Here is a 6,526-nt window from a genome sequence, read left to right as displayed (position 1 = left end):
CTGAGTCTTCCTAAAAATTTGATCAGAGTCTCGTGCTGATAACGTGTTGTAAAATAAATATCAAATAAAGAAGTATAAATAGAAGACTCTAGTACTATAATTACTATCTCAATATAATAAAGATGATTAATATTTCTATTAATATTATATGTAAAGAGTAATAGAAAAGAGTATTTAAAATACTTATAAAATAAAAGAAGAGAAAGAATTGTAGTAGAAATATAAAGAGAAGAGTATTTGATTGCAACATAAAGAGAGAATTGATTTCTTATTACTTGCTTGTGTATCGAAGCCTCAGCCTTATTCTCCTATTTATACTAGTAAAAAGATTCACTTTACAAATATTGGGAAAGCATGCAAGCATGCACCGCATATCCTTTAATATTTGTGCTTCCCAATAGAACTTCAAAGGAAGAATAAATCATGCTGAGTAGATGGATATGGACATCCATATCGTAACACTCCCCCTTGGATGTCCATTTAGGATTATGACTCGTTAAAACCTTAATAAAGAAAAACCGAATGGAGAAAAAAAACTTTAGTGAAGGAAAAAGAGTACAAAATCCTTTGTGATGGAGACTACCTCATTAAAAACCTTGTCAAGAAAAACCCAATGGAAAAAACTTGACTAAGGAAAAAAGAGTACAGTCTCCCCCTCTTGTCGACATTATTTATTATCTCGAAATCTGCTCATCCCAATCTGATGTACCAATCTTTCAAAAGAGGATTTTAGAAGTGACTTTGTGAATAAATCTGCCAGATTATCGCTTGAGCAGATCTGTTGGACATCAATTGTTCCTTGATTTTGAAGATCATGAGTGAAGAAGAATTTGAGAAAAATATGATTTGTTCTATCACCTTTGATATATCCACCTTTAAGTTGAGCAATGCATGCTGTATTATCTTCAAACAGGACAGTTGGAGCTATCTTACGATCAATCAGTCCACATGATGACAGAATATATTGGATCAAATTCCTGAACCAAAAACACTCGCGACTTGCTTCATGTATCGCTAGTATTTCAGCATGATTAGAGGAGGATGCTGCTATCGTCTGTTTTGTAGACCTCCATGATATAACTGTATCACCATATGTGAATAGGTATCATGTTTGAGATCTTCCTTTGTGTGGATCAGACAAGTATCCAGCATCTTCATAGCCAACTAATTGTGACTTGGATCCATATGGATAAAAACAATCCCATATCAACCGTTCCATGAAGATATTGAAAGATTTGTTTGATCCATTTTAATGTCTTCTGGTTGGAGAGGAATTATACCGTGCTAATAAATTCACAGCAAATGATATATCGGATCGTGTATTATTAGCAAGATACATTAACACTCCAATGACACTAAGATATGGTACATCAGGACCAATGATATCTTCATTTTCTTCTTTAGGACGGAATTGATCATTTTCCACATCCAAAGACCTTACGATCATTGGGTACTTAACGGATGTGACTTATCCATATAAAATCTCTTCAAGATCTTTTCTATGTATGTTGTTTGATGAATAAAGATCTCATGTTTTGTATGATCGATCTGCAGACTAAGACAAAATTTAGTCTTTCCAAGATCTTTCATCTCAAACTCTTCTTTTAGAGCTTTTATAATTGTTGGAATATCTTCAGGGGTTCCAATGATATTTAAATCGTCAACGTACACAGCAATTATAATGAATTCAGATGCAGATTTCTTTATGAAAACACATAGACGGATATCATCATTCTTAAATCCGTTTTTGGCCAGATACTCAGTAAGACGATTACACCACATTCGTCCAGATTGCTTTAAACCATATAAAGATATTTGCAATTTGACTGAGAATAACCCCTGTGAATATTCATTGGATGATTTAGATATCTTTAATCCTTTAGGGACTTTCATATAGATATCACAATCTAATGATCCATATAAGTAGGTTGCTACCACATCCATTAAATGCATATGTTGTTTATGATATGCGGATAAACTGACCAAATAACGCAATGTTATTGCATCCACTACAGGAAAATATGTTTCTTCATAATCTATATCGGGCCTTCGTGAAAAACCTTGTGCCATAAGTCGAGCTTTGTAGTGTACAACTTCATTTTTCTCATTTCGTTTTCTCACAAATACCCATCTATATCCAATAGGTTTTACATCTTCTGGTGTACGGACTACAGGTCCAAAGACTTCACGTTTTGCAAGTGAGTCTAACTCAACCTTCATAACTTCTTCCCATTTTGGCCAATCATTTCTTTGTCGACATTCTTCGACTGTTCTTGGCTCAAGATCCTTACTTTCATGCATGATATTTAATGCCACATTATATGAAAATATTTTATTGACAATTGTCTTATTTCGGTCCTATTTTTCTCCGGTAAAGACATAATTTATCGAGATCTCGTCATTTTCACAATTTTCAAGTACCTGAACGTCTTCTGGCGTCAAAATTATATCAGAATTTTGGACAACTGCAGGTGTCTTTACTATGTCTTTATCTTTTTCAACAGGAATAGTATTTACCTCTTTTCTTTTTCAAGGATTTTTACCTTTGAAACCGACAGGTCTACCACGCTTCTGGCGTGAATTTGTTTCAGTTGCCACTTGTCCAACTGGGATATCAATTTGAATTGGGACATTTTCAGCTGGTATATAAGATTTGGTTATCCTTTTTGTATTAGAAAATGCATCAGGAAATTCATTTTCTATTCTTTGCAAATGTATAATCTTTTGAACTTGTAGTTTACATTCCCCTGATCGAGGATCTAAATGCATCAAGGATGATAAATTCCAATTAAGTTCCTTTTTAGGAAGCTTATTCTCTCCCCCTAATGTTGAAAATTTTGATTTATCAAAATGACAATTTGTAAATCGGGTTTTAAATACATCTCCAGTTTGTATCTCAAGATATCTCAATATAGAGGAAGAATCATACCCAACATATATCCCCAATTTTCTTTGGGGTCCCATTTTCGTGCGAGAAGGTAGTGCAATAAGAATATATATCGCACACCCGAATATTCTTAAATGAGAAATATTTGGCTGTTGGCCAAAAGCTAATTGCATAGGAGAGAATTGATGGTAACTTATTGGCCTCAAACAAATAAGTGCTGCAGCATGTAGAATTGCATGCCCCAAACAGAGGTTAGGAGATTTGTTCTCATAAGTAAAGGTCTATCAATTAATTGGAGGCATTTAATAAGTGATTCTGATAACCCATTTTGTATGTGAACATGAGCTACTGAATGTTCAACGCTTATTCCGTTAGCCATACAATAAGCATCAAAGGCTTGGGAAGTAATTCACCAGCATTATCAAGACGAATTGCTTTGATTGGATTTTCTAGAAACTGTGCTTTTAATCGAATAATTTGAGCAAGTAATCTCGCAAACGCTAGGTTGCGAGAAGATAATAAGCACACATGTGACCATCTCGAAAATGCGTCTATTAGGACAAAAAAAAATATCTAAAAGATCCACATGGTGGATGAATAGGTCCACATATATTGCCTTGAATCCTTTTTAAGAATTTAGGAGACTCAAATCCAATCTTTATTGGTAATGGCCTTAAAATTAGCTTTTCTTGAGAACATACAGCACAACAAAATTCACTGGATTTAAGAATCTTCTGGTTCTTTAATGAATGTCCATGGGAGTTTTCAATAATTCTCCGCATCATGGTTGTTCTCGGATGACCCAATCGGTCATGCCAAATTATAAATTCGTTTGGGCTGATAAACTTCGGGTTTACAATGACATTTGATTCAATTACACTAATTTTAGTGTAATATAACCCAGATGAAAGTGATGATAACTTTTCAAATATATCTTTTTTATTTAAATTATGAGTTGTAATACATAAGTACTCATGTTTTTCTTCATTCATTGTTTCAATATGATATCTATTTTGGTGAATATCTTTGAAACTCAACAATTTCTTAGAGACTTGGTAGATAATAGTGCATTGTTTATTATGAATTTTGTTCCTCCAGGAAATAAAATTATAGCTCTTCCGGAGCCTTCTATCATATTGCTTGAGCCAAGAATAGTATTATAATAAAATGAGTAAAAGTATATGTACAATAACATTATTTTCTTGATTGTTTTTCTAAGAAGTACTTACATAGTATCATATACTAAAAGTTTTATTATTATTATTTTAGAACCTGACACATTTAGTATTAAACATTATTTATATACATCATACTTGAAATTCAAATGCATAGAAAATAAAAATTAACAAAAAATTCTTACATTATTTATTTACATGAGTGCTTAATAATCCCACGTATTAAACTTTTCCATCATTGATCAAATGACCAATATTTTTTTCAGGATTCTCAAAGAAATCAGATACATCATAATGAGTGGTGTAATTTTCAGCAACATGCTTTCAAACAAAATTTGTCTCATTTCCTTTGTCATCCTTTTTCAAGGATGCTTGATAAAGGTCAACTAGGTGCCTCGGGGTATGACAGGTACGCGACCAATGGCCCTTTCCACCATAACGAAAATATTTGTCCTCTGTTGACTTATTTTGCCCATTGTTTCTTTCTTCATCCCACTTCTGGTGAAATCCTTTCTTATGAACATAATTTTTCTTCCTTCCATAATTTTTCTTGTTACCAAAATCTTGCCATTTACCTCTTCTAGGGTAATGATTTGCAGCATTTACTTCAGAAAATGGGGTGGCGCCAGCTGGGCGCGCTTCATGATTTTTTTAAAAGCAACTGATTGTTGCGTTAAGCAACAAGAAGGCAAGAAATTAGCTCATAATATTTTTTAAATTCTTTTTTTTCGATACTGCTGCTGCAGGAGCACATTCAAGGCATGGAAGGTTGAGAAAGTTTTCTCTAATATATCATTATCAGTTATCTTTTTCCCACATAAATTTATTCATGAGGTAATTCGGAACATTGCTGAATTGTATTCATTTATGGATTTAAAATCCTGTAGACACAAGTGCGTCCACTCATATCGGGCTTGAGGAAGTATCACTGTCTTTTGATGATCATATCTTTCTTCAATGTTTTTCCACAGATCTGTAGGATCTTTCAGTGTGAGATATTCATTTTTCAATCCTTTGTCAAGATGACGACGAATGAAGATTATGGCTTTGTCTTTATCTTTCTGGGATGCATTATTTTCAGCCTTAATGGTATCTCCAAGATCCATTGGATCAAGATGGATTTCAGCATCTAATATCCATGATAAGTAGTTATTTCCAAATATATCAAGAACATTAAATTTAAGATGAGAGAGCTTTGACATAATAAAAATTTATTGTCTGAATCTTCCTAAATTTTGATTACAGTCCTGTGCTGATAACGTGTTGTAAAATAAATAAACAAGGAAGAGAAAATAAATATAAAATAAAGTTGTGTAAATAAAAGACTCTAGTATTGATATTCACTGATGAGCGGATAATTTATACGCTTTTTGACATTGTTTTTAGTATGTTTTTAGTAGAATCTAGTTACTTTTAGGGATGTTTTTAATAGATTTTATGTTAAATTCACATTTCTGGACTTTACTATGAGTTTGTGTGTTTTTCTGTGATTTCAGGTATTTTCTGGCTGAAATTGAGGGACTTGAGCAGAAATCAGATTCAGAGGTTGAAAAAGGACTGCTGATGCTGTTGGATTCTGACCTCTCTGCACTCAAAGTGGATTTTCTGGAGCTACAGAACTCGAAATGGCGCGCTTCCAATTGCGTTGGAAAGTAGACATCCAGGGCTTTCCAGCAATATATAATAGTCCATACTTTGGCTAAGAATAGACGACGTAAACTGGCGTTCAACGCCAACCTTCTGCCCAAATCATAAGCTAGAATGAATATCTCTTAGATCTCTTAACCGGAATCTTCGTGGCGTAAGCTAGAATGATGGCGGCATTCAAGAGAATCCGGAAAGTCTAAACCTTGTCTGTGGTATTTCGAGTAGGATTCAATAATTGAATGACTGTGACGAGCTCCTAACTCGCGATTGCAGGGCGTTAGTGACAGACGCAAAAGGATAGTAAATCCTATTCCAGCATGATCGAGAACCGACAGATGAATAGCCGTGCCGTGACAGGGTGCGTGAGCATATTATTCACTGAGAGGATAAGATGAAGCCATTGGCAAGGGTGATGCCTCCAGACGATTAGCCATGCCGTGCCAGGGCATTGGATCATTTTCCTGAGAGATGACCGAAAGTAGCCATTGACAGTGGTGATGTATCACATAAAGCCAGCCATGGAAAGGAGTGAGACTGATTGGATGAAGATAGCAGGAAAGCAGAGGTTCAGAGGAACAAAAAGCATCTCCATTCGCTTATCTGAAATTCCTACCAATGATTTACATAAGTATCTCTATCCCTATTTTATTATATAATATTCGAAAACACCATTATCACTTTATATCTGCCTGACTGAGATTTACAAGGTGACCATAGCTTGCTTCATACCAACAATCTCCGTGGGATTCGACCCTTACTCACGTAAGGTATTACTTGGACGACCCAGTGCACTTGCTGGTTAGTTGTATCGAAGTTG

The sequence above is a fragment of the Arachis ipaensis genome, chromosome B01 (assembly GCF_000816755.2).
Source record: "Arachis ipaensis cultivar K30076 chromosome B01, Araip1.1, whole genome shotgun sequence".
Taxonomy (NCBI): Eukaryota; Viridiplantae; Streptophyta; class Magnoliopsida; order Fabales; family Fabaceae; genus Arachis; species Arachis ipaensis.
This window is presented reverse-complemented; position numbering follows the sequence as displayed.